The sequence below is a fragment of the Typopeltis vanoorti genome, chromosome 2 (assembly GCF_054136105.1).
Source record: "Typopeltis vanoorti isolate ZY-2024b chromosome 2, IOZ_Tvanoo_1.0, whole genome shotgun sequence".
NCBI lineage: Eukaryota > Metazoa > Arthropoda > Arachnida > Uropygi > Thelyphonidae > Typopeltis > Typopeltis vanoorti.
Genome location: NC_143550.1, coordinates 93,789,387 through 93,809,674, shown reverse-complemented (window position 1 = coordinate 93,809,674; position 20,288 = coordinate 93,789,387). Strand labels below are relative to the sequence as shown.

At 37.2% G+C, this 20,288-nt stretch overlaps 1 protein-coding gene across 4 annotated transcripts in view; it reads right to left on the bottom strand.

Moving 5' to 3' along the window:
* LOC150109260 (uncharacterized) overlaps window positions 1-16,948 on the bottom strand; it is a 251,177-nt gene extending 234,229 nt beyond the window's left edge. For 2 of the 4 annotated variants that reach the window (XM_090406776.1, XM_090406802.1), the window contains exons 1-2: window positions 16,810-16,948; window positions 4,363-4,468 (exon numbers count right to left, since the gene is read on the bottom strand). The gene's annotated coding sequence lies outside the window, so the exon portion shown is untranslated. Of the gene's footprint in view, window positions 1-4,362; window positions 4,473-16,689; window positions 16,753-16,809 lie in introns of those variants that run through there. The other 2 variants (XM_090406794.1, XM_090406785.1) reach the window with 2 other exon arrangements.
* Between the last annotated feature and the right edge of the window lie 3,340 nt (window positions 16,949-20,288).

The following is a 20,288-nucleotide window of genomic DNA, read 5'->3' as shown; positions in this document are numbered from 1 at the left end:
AGGGATGGCCTCTTGTCATCACTCCTTCCTGCAGTTCAACCAAGCGAAAGAACTCCCCAGTGTCAACCCTGTAACCACCTCTCAACAGTTTAAAAGTCTCAATCATATCCACCAAACTCTGCAGTCCACATTTCCTCAGCCGATCCTCATAACTATCTTTGTACAGTCCTGAAACCATCTTTGTCATCCGTCTTTGTATCCTTTCTACAGTTAATTTATCCTCTTCAAATCCTGGTGACCAAATCTGAGAACAATAATCTAAGTGTGGTCTGATCAGAGACTTATACAATGGAATGATAACTGTTTTATCTCTGCAGGTCAGTGTCCTTCTCATTATTGCAGCAATCCTCTGTGTTACCTTCACCACCTTTGCAATATGTCCCCTAAATTTCAGGTTTCTATCAATCAATAACCCCAGATCTCTTGTCTTCTCATACTTCCTCCAGCATAACTCCTCCCATAGAGAATGCAGCATCCCATCGATGTTTCCCAAACCTCAAGACCTTACATTTTGCTGCATTAAACCGAAACACCCATTCATTTGCTTTCCTATCTAGCTTATTCAAATCCTCTTGCAGGGCTGCCACATCTGCACTATTACTAATAATCCTTCCCAGCTTCGCATCATCTGCAAACAACTGAACATCCCCTTGAAATCCACTGGCAATGTCATTGATATAAAGGTTAAACAATATAGGTCCTAGTACTGAGCGCTGTGGGACCCCACTTGTAACCCTCTGTCTTCTTGCAACTGCTCCACCATACACAATCCTATCAGACAGCCAATCCTGAATCCAGTTCACCAATCTGACATCCAGACTCATGTGCTGCAACTTAAATATCAGCTTATCATGTGGCACCCTGTCAAATACCTTTGCTAAGTCTAAGAAAATTGGAGCATATGCCTTTCTCTCATCTAATGTTCTTGTAACTTTATTATAAAAGGCTAGCATATTGCTAAAACAAGAGCGCCCTTTCACAAATCCATGTTGAATCTCACAGATAACATTACAGTCATCTGCCCAATGCTGTATACGGTCCCTCACTACTTTCTCCAAGATCTTAACAACTACTGATGACACACAGACTGGCCTATAATTAGACACTTCCAGTCTGTTACCACCCTTATGCAATGGCACTATCTTACCTTCCTTCCATTCCCTGGGCACCTTTGCCGAAGCCAGACTTAAAGGCACTGTCAGTTCCATAGCACATTCTCTTAAAACTCATTGTGAAATACCATCCAGTCCCAAAACTTAACTGACATCCAGAGTACTCAATATCTGAAACACACTCTCCTCCTGTACCTCTAAACCTCGAACCAGCCCTATCCTTCTAGCATTAAAACTGACTCCTCTAGGATTAAATACTCCAATAAAGTGTTCTTTGAACAATTCCACTATGTTCTGCATCAGTCACTCTATTCCCATTTTTATCCCACAATATCATTTTTCCACAGTCATTTCTCCTCCTACTGGCCACATAGCTAAAAAATTCCCAGGATTTTTTTTGGATCTTAGGACCAATCTCCTCTCATATTCCAGTTTCGCTTTCCTTACCACACTAGTCACTCTTCTGGCCTGTGTCTTATATTCTTCATGCATCCTCTCTTCACCTGTCTCCTTGTATCTCTTCCATAGTCTCTTTTTCGCATGCAATTCCTGTTTAATATTGTTTGTTATCCACTTTACTCATGGTATACAACTTACCATTGCTGCTAACAAATATTCTTTCACAATTTCCCATGCACTAATGATATCCCGGCTTTCCAATTCCTCCCTCCATGAAACTACCCGAAGTTTACGTCTAAGACTATTATAATCACCTACATTATAATTCCACATAAGTTCCAGTCTCTTTGATACTCCTGCATGTCTATTCATTTTCCAAGTCAAAACCATATGGTCACTCTCTCTCCAACTGGTGGGAGAGATGTTCATCTCGGTTATTATCAACTCTTCTGATGCTATAACCAAATCCAAAACTCTTGAACCTCTTGTTCCCTCTGTTACATGTTGCCTAAGACAATTGTCCCTCAAGAATTCTAGAAATTCCATTCCCCTACTGCTACATGCATCTTCCTCTCTCCAATTTATACTACTGTAGTTAAAATCTCCCATAACAATCATTCTTCTTGCACTTGCCAAAGTTAGCTGTCTAAACATCTCCTGGTCCCCATCCTCTGTGCTCCTGGGTCTGTAGCAACACCCCACTAAATATCCTGTCTTGCCTACCTCTACCTCACACCATATGCTCTCAAAATCATTTGTCTCACTTCCTTCCAAAGCCTCCACTCTTAAAGGACATAGGTCATCACTTATCATAAACAGTACCCCACCACCACGCTTTTCCCTCCTATCCTGAAGAAAAATGCTATACCCAGCGACTTCTATTCCTGTTATTATATCCCCTTCTGTCAACCACGTCTCAGTGATCCCAATAATTTTTGGCCAGGCTGATGCTATCTGTGCCACTAATTCCTCTCCTTTATTCCGAATACTCCTGGCATTAGTATAAAGCATATAAATAATCAGTATAAAGCACTAAATTAAACTAGATGGTAAATTAAATATCAAAATAGACAACAGAATCAACAAAGCTGGTATGGTAGGAAGTCAACTGAATAAATTTATATGGAATAAGAGAGAAATTAGTCAAAACACTAAATTAGCTGTATACAAGACAGTGTTCAAACCGATTTTAACTTATGGATCTGAGCGCTTGGTTAGAAATATAACACTTGACCAAAGACTAGAGACCGCAGATATGAGAGTCCTGAGAAGGATTATGGGCACGAACAAGAGGGCATCAATGACAATATCAATCATATTAAAAAGAAGGATATTAAGAAATAACTTGACATTATTAGCATCCAGGAATGTGTTAGCAGAGCTAATCTCAGGTGGCATGATCACTTAAACAGAATGGGGGAGGAAAGATTAAGAAAACAATTTTTCTTTGCCAGGTTGGCAGGATAAAGACACAGAGGAAGACCAAGATATAGATTGATTGATACAATAAAAAGTGCCTTGGAGGACAGAAATATAATATCTGATATTGTTGGAATTTGACAGGTAACAGATTGATTTGCAGTAAGGTCGAAACTAGTCTGGGTAGTGGCACTTCCCTTAATGAATAACATTAGACATATCCGCAAGGAGATGTGTTTTGCATTATAGGAGATACTGAGATAGGAGTTTTGGTAGCTTGCTCTACCTTTGCAACGAGTTGCCCTGGTGTTGTACCACCTTAACCCAGTCCTGAAGATACTTTCAGGTGAAAACTTTGTTTGCTCACACTTGGATAAAGGATTATTAAACTAAATTTATTATACTCTAACCAAGTGAAAAATAAACTTTCAACATCTTTCTCTAAATCCAGAGTAAATTATTAAAAAAGGGGGCACACCAATTGGCAATTCCTATAGGTAGAGATGACCTGCTAATGCTTCTGCCTGATATCTTCACTTGGGCCTGGCTCCCACTGAAGAGACCTCAATAAAGGTCGAAATTAGTCTGGGTAGTGGCTCTTCCCTTAATGCATAACATTAGACATATCCGCAAGGAGATGTGTTTTGCATTATAGGAGATACTGAGATAGGAGTGTTGGTGGCTTGCTCCACCTTTGCAACAAGTTGCCTGGTGTTGTACCACCTTAACCCAGTCCTGAAGATACTTTCAGGTGCACACTTTGTTTGCTCACACTTGGATAAAGGATTAAACTAAATTTATTATGATTTGCAGTAAAATTGTAGATAGGAAGTTAATGGCGATGTAAGTTTTTCATGTACTAATATGTGGCCCTTGAGAGTTTATGTCAGGAATTTTATTATTATTATTGATGATCACTGCTTTGTCCCAGGGGTGGGTAGATTCATACTTGTTTGCTTCCTCTTAATATCTCTAAATGTTCTGATTTTGCAGTTTCAACCTGTCGCTGAACAACTCTTTCTCCAAACTCCAAAAGTATTTAAAGGCAGTCCATCAAATTCACTCCATAGATCAATAAACTGCCCACCATTTTTCCTGCACAAATTGGCTGATTAGCAATCATAGCCCTTCTTCTCTCAATTCTGAGCTATCATACAGAGACAGAAGACTCATATCTTTAATTTCTCACTCTTCATTTTCATTTCTTTCAACAACAATTTTATATCCTCTCTCATTGCATATTTTTCACATTTCAAATCATTTGTGCCTGTCAAAACAATATTTTCCATCATCAAAGTTCAGATTTTATACCTGGAGTGTAAGAGGATCCCTGGTAACTGTTTTTTTTTTTTTATTTCTAATGTATACCATCTTAAATGATGACATATATGGTAATTTTCAAAATTATTATAATTTAAAATTAAGAACTTACTTTTTATGCATATTGCTACATACAAATTCAAGATTGATTTGTATGTAGCCACTTCAGCTATCTTTAAGTAGAGATACATTATTCACATGGATGCCCTTGATCCTGCCTTCCTTGACAAAAGAATGAAATGCAAATTCATGACAATTTTCAAATAATGAGAAACATTCTGCTTTTTTTTTTAAATAAATATATTTTGGAAATTGAGAAACAGAATTACATTCATAGCATAATAGAGATAAATTAAATACTCTAATATTAATTATTATGATGATGATGATTCAGGATCTCCACAGAGTCATAAGACTCATCGTGGGAGGCCCACCACAGAAAACACAAAGTCTATCATACCATTCCTTGAACTCATTCACTGTTTGTGCTCGCATAACTCTATCAGGCAATGCATTAAATCAGTTAGTAAGCTGTGCAAAATGTAGTCCTTATATGGTGGAGGACTCGGATATTAAGCTACTGGATAACTGAATTGCAGCTGCCACAATTATTTAAATACTGGACAAAGAATACTAACAAAGTATACTAAAATATTATGTTTAGGTACAAATTCCCCCAGTGCAAATAATTAAATATAAAATATAGAAATGTTCAAGAATTACTGTCTCCATGGGGTGCATCTCTACTTGCAATCATCTATACTTGAAAATGTCTTTCAACATCTTTTCTTTCAACCCAATAATCTTTGGTGCTATTTTGCTTGCTTTTGCAATGTATCCTCTGAATTTCAACTCCCTATCTACCATCATCACAAATCTCTAGCATCAACAACTTTTTGCAATACAGTCCCATCAACTTAATCGAGGCATTACTACTCCCACTTTACGACAATCCGCTCACATGACTTTTTTTCAATGATGACCAATACCCAATTACACGATGCTGCATTTGCTCATGTCAGTTGACATGACATAACACTTGTCACTTATGACCAGTATCCATTCACATGATTTCATATTCACTTACACAACAATTGGACATAATTGGCATTACTGAGATAAAGACGACAAAAACAGAGGAGATCTTACTAAATATTATTATTATTACGAGCTACTCCATGGAGAGTCCTTAGACTCATCGAGGGAGGCCCTAACATTATGTCAAGAACAACTATTCAACATTCACACAGTATCTATCATACTTTGCCTTGAACTCATTCACAGTCATGGCACCCACAACAGCCTCTGGCAGCTCATTTCACTCTCCAAGTAAAAAACCTAGCTCTAACACCCTTGCTAACCACTCACTTGCCAGTTTCCATGGATGGCCCCTAGTCCTTCCATCACCAGTCCTGTTCTCAAAAATATCCTCTGAATTAATCTTATAGAAACCCCTTCAGTAATTTGAATGTCTCAATCATATCACCCCTTTTCTGCCTATCAACCAATTTCTGCAACCCACAAATCTTTGACCTGTTCTCATAAGGCTCATTCCATAGACCTGCTATAATCTTGGTCACCCGCCTCTGGATCCTCTCCGCCCCATCAACAAGAAACCCTGGCACCCAAATCTGGGCACAGTAGTCAAAATGGGTCTTATCAAGACTTGATACAGAGAAACAATAACTTGCTTGTCTCTGCTCATCAAAGTATTCTTCAGTAACCAAGTGATTTCTTGAGCTGATTTAGCATCTTTTGCAATGTGCTCCCTAAACTTCAACTCCCTATCCACCAACACTCCTAAATCCCTGGCCTCGTCAATCTCCTGGAGTACAGTTTCACCAATGTGGTATACTGCTGCTAATCTTTTCATCCCAAAATGTATAACCTTACATTTTGTCACATTAAATTAAAATCCATTCTCCTTAGCCCAGTCCTCCAATCTATCCAAATCATCCTGCAAAATGTTGACATCTTCTGCATTCACTATTGTTCTACCCAACTTTGCATCATCAGCAAACAAATGAACATTTCCTCTTGGATCCTTTCCTATATCATTAATGAACAAATTAAATAGTAGTAGTCCAAGAACCCTGCGGCACATCAATAGTCACAGGCCGTCTTTTGGACTCTACTACTCCTGAATAAACTACTCTTTGATATCTCTCCATTAACCACCCTCTTATCCATCTCACCAACCCTATATACATCCCCATATGCTGCAGTTTACTGATTAGAATTCCATGTGGTATCCTGTCAAAGGCCTTAGCAAGGTTAAGCAGTATTACTGTAAACCCATTACCCTTATCCAGTTCAGCTGTCACTGTGTTATAAAACGTGAGCAAGTGACTGGGGCATGATCTACCCTTCACAAAACCATGCTGTTCCCCATACAGCATCCCATTTTCATCTATCCATTCCTGTATTTTTCTCTTGACTACTTTCTCCAAGACCTTGACAACAACTCCTGATATACTGATCGGTTGGTAATTTGCAACAGCAGTCTTGGAACCTCCTTTAAATAATAAGTATAGGATGTTATTTTCAGGCAATAATGATCAAGGAAAGGAAGGGGCAGTGGTAGCATTCAATAACAAACATGAAGTTCTTGATTGGAAGGCAGTTTCAAGTAGAGTTACGAGGGCAAAAAGTTGTTTGTGAGCTCTGCACATAAAGTTAGTATCTAAGAGTGGTTCAGACAAGTTTCTGCTGACTGGCAAGATAAAAAAAAAAGAGGGGAGTGCTCAGAGGAGAACAAAGAGCAGGTTGAACTTAAAAGAAGATGAAAGAGTCATGACGAATTCTTTGGGGTTTACTACCCTTAGTGCAAGGACCCAAAATCACAAAATAAGAGGGGACTGAGATGAGCATAAGGGGCTTCCAGCTGTTGGCAGAGAAGAGGCAGTCGGAACCAGAGCAGTGGTGGCAGAGAAAGAGGAGAGGCAAGGCCCCAGTTACTAAGCAGGATAGTCCAGGTCCAGCTGCTGAGAGAGGAGCGTCCAGGTCCAGTTGCCAAGAGAGGAGAGCCAAGATCCAGTTGCTGACAGAGCAAGGCAAAGCGCTGTTACCGAAGAGAGCCAGAGCCAGTCGGTGGCAGTTAGTCATCGGCGGGTAGAGGAACAGTGATTGGCAATTAGTAGCAGATGTGGCAGCAGTTAGAAGCAGAAGTTCCCGAAGTAGGATCCAGAGGAGAATTTGCCCTCCCGTATGCTGAACCCTCTTGCATGTGCTATTCGAGTACTGCAGATTGCAGTCCAAAAGCTCGCCAATACCCCGAAGTGATACCGCTGAAGCAAGACACTCCTGAAGGAAGCTTAAAATCTGAGATGAAAGAAATGCCATAAAAACTTTAGTGCAAGACTCTTGACTGAATGTGTGATATAGAGCCTCTGTAAGTTCCTCCTTTTGTACATTTTCTCTTATAATCTAGGAGATATGTTATATATGGACTGTTAAAAATTAGTTTAATAGTAATAAGAAGTGTCCATAAGAGATCACAATTGGCATGTTAGAAGTTGATATTAAATTTGTAAAAGTAACTTAGCAGAGAGTTAGCTAACCTCTTTGCGAGTAAACTAGAAGTTTAATAAGTTGAATTTGTAAGCAGAGAGTAAATAAGTTTTGGAGTTAAAGAGATTATTTAGTGTTGAAGTAAAAGGGTTCTAATTTTATGCTAAAGATTTTATAGATGGGTAGAGAAAGCAATCTCCCTATCATTTGATTCATGTATACTTCACATTAATGTAAATAAATGTGTTTTAATTATTTGTTAAAAGAGTGCTGCCTGATCCTTTATTTTACAATGCACTGTTTCTAAAAATAATCGAACTTGTGAGCAGGAAACAACTAAGGCATTAAAAGCACGGGTTAATTATTTAAGAACCACGACTGTTTATGTAAACTTTGTTGAAGGAATTTACGCTAGTAAGAGAGAGAGATCTACCGGACGTTTTATTGAGTCTTATGCCGAATACTGATATATTGGATGGCACAGTCTAACAAATAAATTTTCCAGTGTTTCATATGAATTCGACTAGTAAATACGGAAGGTGGATAAACATAATATGCAGTAGAGTAAGTGAGAAAGGTCACGAGAGGAAAAGCGTGCACTGCTAATTTAGTCTGCCACATGACAAGCTGCTAATTCAATTGAAGGAGATGGGATTGGATAAGAGACTTCTGTGTTGGATCAGTGACTGGCTGTCAGATAGGTATCAGAAAGTTGTATATGGGGGGGTGCAGTATCTTGAAAGAGAAAGGTCACCAGTGATGTGCCACAGGGGTTAGTTTTGGGGCCATTGTTGTTCAATTTGTATGTTAATGATATTGGGTTTGGTTTAACTAGTGATATCCAGATGTTTGCAAATGATGCAAAACTGGAGAGAGCAATGTATAGTCAGGCTGATGTTAATGCCTTACAAAAGGATTTGAATAGATTGTATGAATGGGCAGATAAGTGGAACTATCAGTTCAATGTTGCCAAGTGTAAGGTTTTGAGATTTGGTAAGGAACAATGGGATGCCAAGTATAGACTTGGTGGGGAAACTTTAACAGAAGTAGAGGAGATGAGAGATCTAGGAGTGATGGTGGACCTGGAATTCAGGGGTCACATTGCACAAGTTTTGAAGACATCACATCGAATAATGGCAATGATGCAGAGAACCCTGACATGCAGAAATAGAGAGGTTATTATTCCATTGTATAAGGCCTCATATGGATTATTGTGCACAGATTTGGTCGTCAGGCTTTCATGGTGACAAAGATATGTTGGAAAGGGTACAGAGAAGATTCACAAAGGTGGTTAGTGGTCTTTGGAATGTGGAGTACGAGAACAGATTGAGGGAATGTAAGTTGCAGGGCCTCGTGAATAGGAGGAAGAGGGGGGAATATGATCGAGACATATAAACTGGTCAGGGGTTGTTATCAGGTAGACATGGAAGAGATTTTTCATAGAAGTGGAGAAGGAAGTAGAACAAGAGGCCATTGCTTGGAGCTGTATAAGAAGGGTGTGAGCAAAGGAGTGAGAAGCAGGTTCTTTGCATGGAGGGTGGTTGGTGAGTGGAATGCATTGCCTGAGTGTGTTGTGTAGATGTGGATACATTGAATCAGTTTAAGACGTAGTTGGATGAGCATTGTATGCAATAGTGAGTACCTCCCACGATGAGTCTCTGACTCCATGGAGGTCGAGTGTTGATGATGATGATGATAATAATAAAGAATAAAAGAAGTTATTACAATAATGCAGCAGACACTATTTGTTACAATGCCATAACTGTAATCTTTTCAGCCCAAACTTTACATTTTTCACACTGAGCAAACCACTATTCTTGGTCTGTACTGGCTGTCTATTTTAATTATTCTGTGGGATATCTACATCACTTTTATCATCTATTTCCCATCACCAGTTTGGCTTCATCAGCAAACGACTAGATACTGGTCCTCAAATTGAATGATATAATCACGTAATCACAAGAAAGATATTTATTTAACCAAATATTTCGGTCTGGAAATAGCAGACCATCGTCGGTGGTATTACAAGAACAGTTTAAAAAATATACAAGCTAGAATACTAACAATAGATCGTTGAAATTAGAACATGCCGCGTGATGTTATATCACTAAGTATGAAACGAAATATTTTGAAGTAGAAACATGATTGAATTTGCTATTAAAAAAAAAAAAAAAAAAAAAAAAAAAAATTAATGAGTAATCTTGATTAGGCTTTCCCAGATTTTTGATATAGATATGCAGTCATTACGATTCAGGTTGGGATGATGGAGCAAGGCCTCCACGCTTTCCTTGAACAAACGTTCGAACCTATAACGGGATCTATGTAAGAGGCGCGTTTTGGACCAAAGGATGCTGTGGTCAGTTTCAATCCCGTGTTGAGCCAAACCAGACTTTTCAGGTTTATTGTGAAGAATGGATGATTGATGTTCTTGGATTCTTTTTTCAAGAGAACGTCCAGTCTGTCCAAAGTAAGAGAGATCACAGTTGCAAGGAATTTGATAAACTCCAGGAAGAGATAAAGTTGAGCGTTTGTCTTTAGGAGAAGGAAATTGAGAAGACAATTTGTTAATAGGAGAATACGTAGCTGTTAAATCATATTTCTTCAAAATTCTTGCGATAGGTTCTGAAATACCGGAGATATAAGGAATAGGTACTCGACGTATTGAATCTTTGTTGTTTTGTGGAGGATTATAAGATGTAAGAAGACGTTGAATACTTTTTGAATACCTTGATGAAGTCATCAGTTTGGATAAAGACACAATTGAAAGACTTAAAACTCATTTTGCAAGACCTCCTAGATTTTATGGCCTTCCAAAAATCCATAAGATTGACTATCCTCTTCGTCCAATAGTAGATTGCATTGATTCTCCTACTTACCGTATAGCCAAATATCTAGCTAAATTACTGAAATCTTACATTGGCAACTCGAGTTCTTTTTTAAAAAACTCCTCAGATTTCTTAGAAAAATTAAAAGATGTCTCATTACAACCTACAGATCTTATGGTTAGTTTTGATATAGAATCTTTATACACCAATGTACCTCTTAAGGAAACTTTAAAACTACTTGCTGACATCTTTCCTCAAGATATTATAAAACTATTCGATTTCGTTATACATTCTGGTTATTTCATATGTCAAAACAAATTTTATAGCCAAGTAGAAGGAACAGCCATGGGAAGTCCTCTTTCTCCAGCTTTAGCCAACTTTTATTTGGAACATTTAGAAAAAGTCCTCTTCACATCTAGTTTCCCTCTACCATCTTTTTGGGTAAGATATATAGATGACATATTTGCTATTTGGCCTCACAGTAAAAACACTTTATCTTCCTTTTTAAACAGTATTAATTCCTTACATCATCGCATAAAGTTTACTATGGAATTAGAAGAAAACAACCAGTTATCTTTTTTAGACGTTCTCCTCATCCGATCATCTTCAAATATTCTTACAACTACAGTATACAGGAAACCAACATTCACAGGTCGTTATATTCTGAAAGAATCAGCCCATCATCCATGTCATAAAACAGGAATTATAAAATGTCTCATCAAAAGAGCCAAAACTAATTGTTCTACTTTTGATTATCTACAGAAAGAACTTTCTACTATCCAGCAACACATGAAACTCAATGGCTTTTCTGAAAAAAGTATTCAACATCTTCTTACATCTTATAATCCTCCACAAAACAACAAAGATTCAATACGTCGAGTACCTATTCCTTATATCTCCGGTATTTCAGAACCTATCGCAAGAATTTTGAAGAAATATGATTTAACAGCTACGTATTCTCCTATTAACAAATTGTCTTCTCAATTTCCTTCTCCTAAAGACAAACGCTCAACTTTATCTCTTCCTGGAGTTTATCAAATTCCTTGCAACTGTGATCTCTCTTACTTTGGACAGACTGGACGTTCTCTTGAAAAAAGAATCCAAGAACATCAATCATCCATTCTTCACAATAAACCTGAAAAGTCTGGTTTGGCTCAACACGGGATTGAAACTGACCACAGCATCCTTTGGTCCAAAACGCGCCTCTTACATAGATCCCGTTATAGGTTCGAACGTTTGTTCAAGGAAAGCGTGGAGGCCTTGCTCCATCATCCCAACCTGAATCGTAATGACTGCATATCTATATCAAAAATCTGGGAAAGCCTAATCAAGATTACTCATTAATTTTTTTTTTTTTTTTTTTTTTTTTTTTTAATAGCAAATTCAATCATGTTTCTACTTCAAAATATTTCGTTTCATACTTAGTGATATAACATCACGCGGCATGTTCTAATTTCAACGATCTATTGTTAGTATTCTAGCTTGTATATTTTTTAAACTGTTCTTGTAATACCACCGACGATGGTCTGCTATTTCCAGACAGAAATATTTGGTTAAATAAATATCTTTCTTGTGATTACGTGATTATATCATTCAGTCTTATGTCGCAAGTATCCTTAAAACAACAGGTCCTCAAATTATTCCCAATATCTTTAACATACAAATTAAATGGCTGCAGTCCATATACAGAGTTTTGTGATGGGTTGCTTATCACCTGCAATCTCCTTCATTCTACTATACCATATGCTACTCATTTATGTGTCTATCATCCACTTTCATATCTATATCACAACGTTATATATATTCCCATAGTTCCAATTTATGCCAAATGCCCTTGAAAAAAGTCCAGCAGTACCATAACATAACCATTTCCTTCATTTCTCTTAAATGCCGTGTTGGTAAGTAAATTACTGAGGAAAGATCTATTCTTCACAAGGTAATATCATTCAGAGTACCATATTTCCATCCACAAATTACTGAACAATGAATGACTTTAATCAACTTTTATAATACCTTAACCACCATTCCTAAAACACTGACCAGTTTAAATCTGGTCCTCTTTTCACTTCCTTGGGATCCTTCAGGTATTGAGACTTCAATTAAATAGTCTGGTCACCAGTCTGTCAATTATGAGACACTCTTCATTCTCTTAATCTTTTATTCATAATACATGATAGTAGTATATTTGAACTTATGGTGCAACAGACAGGTACACAACTAATTGCTTTTATTTATCTACATATTTATTCTATGATGAATATAAAGTGCCAGCAAGGAATATGACAGGTCTAGTAAGGCAAACAAATTAGAAAATGAGAAGAGAATAGGAAAGCAGACAAAATGAAATTCAGAGGAGATTTCTTCTTCATGCAGCCAGTAGAAAGGGCAATCGTTACAAAAGGATGACTTTATTTAGATGAGATCAATAAGGTTATATTTTTGTAATAATTGTGCTTCCTACTGGCTGCACAAAGGAAAAAAACTCCTTGGAAGCAGAAGATACAGTGAAACTATTCAATGAACAACTGGCTTAAGTGAACATTCAAGAAATATACAGTAGAGGAGAAAGAGCAACTGTGGTAATGGAAGTAGGTAAACTAGAGCTGTTTAGAACATTAAGTAATCCAAAATGTCAGTAAGGCTGAGGGATTGGATGGGTTTTACTGTATTAAGAGAACATTCTAGGCAATTAACCTTGCTGTGGTTATGAAATGTATCTTTATTGTTAGAGAGTCCAACAGAGTGAAGGTTATTCACTTTGGCATGATTAGATTTCAGTGACACATTATATTAGCAGGGGCTATGCTACAAGAAACTGAGGAGGTGAGGGATCATGGCATGTTGGGCAGATAGGAATTTGAAATTCAAAGGTGCAAATACAACTCAAAGGATAATTGCGATGTTGAAGCAAACCTTGACATGTAAGAATAAGGAAGTTATTTTGCCTGTTTATAAAACTTTAATAAGACCACACCTGGATTATTGTGCATAGATTTGGTCTCCCAGATTCCAAGGGGATAAAGAAGCTGTGGAAATGGTGCAAAGGAGAGTTACAAAGATTCTATCCGGATTATGGGATCTGAGGACAGATTGCGAGTATGTGGATTACAGACCCTCTATAAACTTCTGAATGTGTATTATAGGATAGCATCTGATGAAATTTTTCATTATATGGAAGGTGGGGAGAGAACACAGGGAGCATCCATGAAGTTAAGTTTGTTCACAGTCAAGGTTTTTCTCTCACACAGTAGTTTGTGAGTACATCTAGTGTGAATGAATGTAAGAGAAGGTATGACAGCTGGTTTGGGCGATTTATAGCCTCCCTTAATGAGTCCTTGAATCCCTGGAGGTCTTAGATGATAATAATAATAATAATAATAATTCGATCAAACTCACTCCAACCCTGAGTCCCCAAATCCCTGGCTTCATCTGTTTCCTGGAGTATAGTTCCCTCAATGTGGTACACAGCTTATAATCTTCGTATCCCAAAATGCATAATTTTACACATTTGCACAATAAATTCACATCCATTATGTTTTTTGTCCATACTGTGCCTATTTAAATCATCCTGCAAGCTCTCTACATCACCATGATTAACTATTACCCTACCCAACTTTACAACATCAGCAAACAATTGAATGATTCCATTGTATGGAATCATTCAAACAACTGTCTGATTCTGTTCAATATCCAATGATAAAATTATAGAGTCAAGGATTAACATTTACATTAGTAAAAAATTATTTAATGTTTGTAGATTTTTTTGACAAGGTCTCCTAGCTACTGTCAATACAGCTGAAAAGAGATAAACACAATAAGAAAAACATTTAAATTCCAAGTGTGTGACAATATATACTATCAACTGCAGGAGGGTAACCCCATCTACAACTATTAGAATTCAAAGAAATAAATTGAAATAATTACAATATTAAGAAACATTGGAATGAGGGAAGTCGAAAGTTTATTTTTCACTTGGTTAGACTATAATAAATTTAGTTTAATCCTTTATCCAAGTGTGAGCAAACAAAGTTTGCGCCTGAAAATATCTTCAGGACTGGGGTAAGGTAGTACAACACCGGGCAACTCGTAGCAAAGGTGGACCAAACTAACATCATTCCTATCTCAGTATCTCCGTGCAGATATGTATAATGTTATGCTAACCAAGTGAAAAATAAACTTTCAACATCATTCTCTAAATCTAGAGTAATTTAATAAAAAGGTGGCACACCTTTTGACAACTCCTATAGATAGAGATGACCTTGCCATTGCTTCTGCCTGGTATCTCCACTTCTGGTCCTGGCTCCCACTGAAGAGACCTCAATAAAGGTCGAAACTAGTCTGGGTAGTGGCCCTTCCCTTAATGCATAACTTTATACATATCCGCAAGGAGATGTGTTTTGCATTATGGGAGATGCTGAGATAGGAGTGATGCTAGCTTGGTCCACCTTTGCTACGAGTTTCCCAGTGTTGTACTACCTTACCCCAGTCCTGAAGATATTTTCAGGCGCAAACTTTGTTTGCTCACACTTGTATAAAGGATTAAACTAAATTTATTACTGGAATGAGGGATGTTTTACTTAGGATGACTTCTCAAAATTTGTAAAGTTTAAGGCAGTCATTTTTTTGTTTCAGTTCTGATTATAAATGTGGGCTTCACAACTTTCTTTAATATAATCTTTCAAGAAGAAAATAACTTTAGTGTAGAACTTTATTTTTGTTCCAATGAATTCTATGCCTAATAAATGAATAGCCAAACGACTTATCTGACTTGAAGTAGATATATGTTATTCTAAATGAATCTGAGCTGAACAACCCATCTCCAAATAATAACAAAAGTTGCACAAACATGTGATCCTGTAAACTCCAATATAAGAAAGAGGATATTTGTTTTCTGGAGAGGCTAGGAATTAATTTTGTTTTAGAACTGGGTGGAAAGAAACTTGTAGGTAATGTGGCATAGAGGTATTGCAATTTTCTCTGATAATCGTTTACCATAAGAAATTGAAATTCAAAGAACTTCTATAACTAAGGCCATAATTATTTTATCAATAATTTCTGAATTGTAACCACTGGAGATGTCTAAATAACTGAATGGCAGTTAATTATTTAGAAGTAAATCAGTAAAACATTGTTTATGTGCATGTTGAACTAAATTTTTAATCACACCATATTTCCAACAGGAGTGATGATGAGAAGCAGCAATAACATATTTTCAGTGTTAGTATGTTTCCTGTATACTGAGAATTATAGACTGCCATTATATTGAGAGAGAATAAGAATATCCAGAAAGGAGAGACAATTGTTATCTTTCTCCTAAGTGATCTATTATTTGGTATAGATATGTTGACCATGTTTCTGCTGAATGTGTTTACTTCTTTCTTACTTTCTCAAATATACTGAAATTATTTCAGTAAATTCAAGAATGCATATATGAAGTAGTTTTTTTTTAAACTTAATAAGTTCTGAAACTTCCTTTTATACATTTGTAATGAACTTTTTTTTTGATAAGTTTTTTTTTCTTTTCAACTGGTTACAAAGTATGTTATGCTTTTATTTTTATGTTGATCCATCCAGAAATTGTTAGTCAGCCCATACGGTGGAGGATTGGAAAACTATGAAACTTATTTATGCACTTGGCAAGAAATTATATTCTTGTTTTAATCGTTTACCCAAGTGTGTAAGCAGTTTGCCTATTAAGAAACTTTACCACTTATCTAATCACGATTTTTTTTTTTTTAAGATTCCACTCTACGTAGCCTGTGTGTTTAGCACAGTTCTGTCTAGTGACATGTAACATTCATTCAATTTCCTTTAAGTCCACATTAACATGAGCAGCAATTGCTTAACGTTCATTCGCAGTGCAACTGCAAATGCATATACATATCTCATTGCTTCTTTTTATGTTGTGATAGGTATTGAGATAAGAGGTTCATTATTGTATTTCAAAACAGATCAAAAGTGCATTTTATGGGCGTTTACTCCTAGTCCCATTAATATCAATACTTCCATCCACGCCACAGCTACAACGAACTTTTTAAAACTTTTTTGCATTCTTTAATTTTTCCTGTCGTCAGTACTTTATGATAAGATTATATTTAAATTACCTTTAAAATGACCGGCATGTTATCTCACTTTTTTTGCAGTTTTATTATCACGTCTAAAACTTATTTCAATGAAACATTATACTACTACCGTGGTACAACAACAATTTAACTAATACTCACCTTTAACAGTTACTTATTGTAATTTGGAGTCGTTGCCCCAGCTGTAAAAGTTCCCATTATCAAAATTCCCAGCTTCATGGCAAATGTTTTTCTTATTGTGTTTATCACAAATTCGTATTCTCGAATTCACATAATTTAAAAATAACATATAAACAAATAAATCTAATGCTTTGTATTCCCAAAGATAGTAGGAAGAAGTCCTCCAATTCCTATAATTAACTAACTTCTTAACGATTGCAAGGACCTCCAGAAGGTGTCGGCTTTTCATCCATCACTCATAGTGAGCTCAAGCTATAATGAATCAATGCTTTCAGGGGGTGCGATTAAACCATCATCTCGTTTCACTGAATTCTAATAGATATGTGTGTGGGTGTGGGTGTCAGTGGATAGGGGTGGGATTAAATAAATATAATGAGTAGAAGTAGAGAGATGCCAAAAACAGAAAGAATACTACTAAGTATTTGATAGCACAACTAGCTTCGGTTTCTTACAAAACTTCATCGGATGCATAACATGAAGAGAGAAATACAAAAATACACATTAAAAGACGTAGCTATAAATTAAGTTGCCAATGTATTGCTGACATTTGAAGGAGTTCTTGATGCTGTATAGTTCGAGATCATGCCGCGCTTATGATCACGTGTATACCAAAGTTGGACAGCTGAAGAGTGACAATAAGATATGCTATTATTATTATTATTATTATTATTATTATTATTATTATTATTATTATTATTATTATTATTTTCTCTCAGACCTGCAGAAAGTCAAGGACTTATCGAGCGAGGCGGATCAGATGATATCCTATAATAACCATTCAAACATTTACAGACCTCTATCACCCAAATTAGCTGCTTTGCCATAAATTCATTACCTTGCCATAAATTCATTCACAGAAGATGCACTCACCATGCATAAAGGCAAACTAATCCATTCATTCACTACTCTCTTGGAGAAAACCATGAGCTCTTATCCCTATCTTGACTGTGAACAAACTTAACTACCATGGTTGCCGACGAGCTCTCTCTCTCTCCCCACCGTCCATATAACGAAACATTTCGTCAGATGATATCCTACAACACTCATTCAAAAGTTTATAGACCTCTATCATGTCATCCCTCTTTCTCCTGTTAATCAGGGTCTGAATCCAAATACCTGCAATTTATCCACATGATTTAAACCCCATAATCAGGATAAAATCTTTGAAACTCTCCTTTCCATCCATTCCACAGCCTCTTTATCCCCTTGGAATTCAGGAGATGAAATCTGTGCGCAATAATGCAAGAGCGGTCTTATCAAAGTCTGATAAAAAGACAAAATGACTTCCTTATGCTTATATTTTGCTATGTTACCTTTGAACTTCAAATTCCTATCCGCAATATACCACCATCCATTATCTCCTCAATTTTTTGTAGCATAAAATCCTCTAATATAATATGACACTGGAACTCCAATCACGCCAAAGTGCATAACTTTATACTTACTAACATTAAACTGACAGCCATTTTCGTTTGCCCAAATTTCATCCAATTCAAATCATTTTGTAAGTGTTGAATATCAGTAGCTTCCCTGATCGCCCTGCCTATCTTCTCATCAAAAAAAAAAAAAATTACCTAACGCCTTTTAATCCCTCATAGGAAGTAAGCGAGGCCTTCATACCCTATCTAGTTTTTTGGAGACTGAGTGAGCAGTTCAGTCTCTGCCAGTAGCCAATCAGAGATAGCTGGCCTATGTCACTGCCTGAAATAATGTTGATTCTACGGACGATTTTCTTGAGTTCACGAAACGAAAAATCCCAGTCTCTGGGAGAAAAAACCCCTTGCCCGTGCCAGAGATCGTTTAACTCTAGAAATGGCCGAAGATAGTCTTCGAAAAAGTTCCTCCAGTCGGCGACTAGACTTGAACCTAAGTCTAACTTTGAGCGACCGAGTGCAGAGGACGCAAGCGCAACTTCCACTGAGCTACACAGGCCACGACATCTTTGCATCATTGGCAAACAACTGCACACCTGATATTAGACCCGGCCTGATGTCATTAATGTATAGATTGAAGAATAGCGCCAGGACTGATTCCTGAGGTACATCACTGATCATCTTAAATCTGGTGGATTCACAATCACTGTATAACATTTTTTATATGTCTTTCAACCGTCCTCTGATCCAAACAAAACTTTATATTCAGATCCAATATTCTCTAGTTCATGATTATTATTATAATTATGTGACACACACACACACACACACACACACACACACACACACACACACACACACACACACACACACACACACACACACACACACACACACACACACACACACACACACACACACACACACACACACACAATGTGGAAGTGTCACATAATAATAATAATCATAAAAGCCTGTGTAGCTCAGCGGATGTAGCGTTTGCACACCACGGAGCTTGACTGCACGAAGGAAGACTGTGTTTCGAATCTAGTCGTAGACTAGAGGAAATTTTTCTAAGCTTTTTTTCGACCAGTTCCTGAATTCATCGATCTCTGGCACGGGCAAGCGGGTTTTCTCTCCGGTAAACTCAGGTTTTTCGTTCCATAAAGTCAAAAAAATCGACCGTAGAACCCACATTATTTCAGACATTAAATCTATTGTGATAGGGTTAAGGACCACGAGATGGCGGCATTTGTTGAACCGTCTCGCTTCATTGCGTGCCGCTTAATTTGTCATAGCCTTGGGCCAGCTATCTCTGATTGGCTGCCAGTGGAGATTGAACTGCCCACTCAGTCTCCTCCAAAAGTTAGATATGGCTAAACGGCCTCGCCTACTCTCTATACAGGAATAAAAGGCATTAGCTGATTTTTTTGTGACACCTCCAGGAAGTCCAAAATCTAATCGAGGGAGAGTGTGCCAACAGCATCTAACGATAAACCCCTTTCAGTTACTAACGGTGCTCAAACTTGCTTAACTGTTTGCTGAGCCATTAGTAGCAGAGGTTTACCAATCGACCAACCTTTGTTGCAACAGCTTTTCGTGTTGTATCCTATCAAATACCTTAGAAAAAATCCAACATCATCATACTGTATCCATTCCCTTTATCCAACTCGGCTGTAACATTGTTATAAATTATGAGCAAACTGCTAAAATATGACTTTCTTTCAGTAAACCCATGCTGCTCTTTGCAGAGAATAGCGTGATTCTCTAGCCATTTTTATGTGCAAACTTTTACTAACTTCTTACCTTCACTAGCACACCACAGATACTATAGGTCGGTAGTTAGACACATCTGTCTTTTCTCACCCTTGTACAATCGAACCATCCTACATTCCTTCCATTCCTGTGGTATAATTCCTGAGCTCAAGTTATACAAACATGTGGAAGGCCTAGCGAATTCGGCTGAACATTCCTTTAGCAAACAGGCTCATATTCCATCTGTCCCTATAGGCAAATTCTTACCCATGTTATGCGACAGCTCTTCAGCCTCAATTTCATGAACCTCTA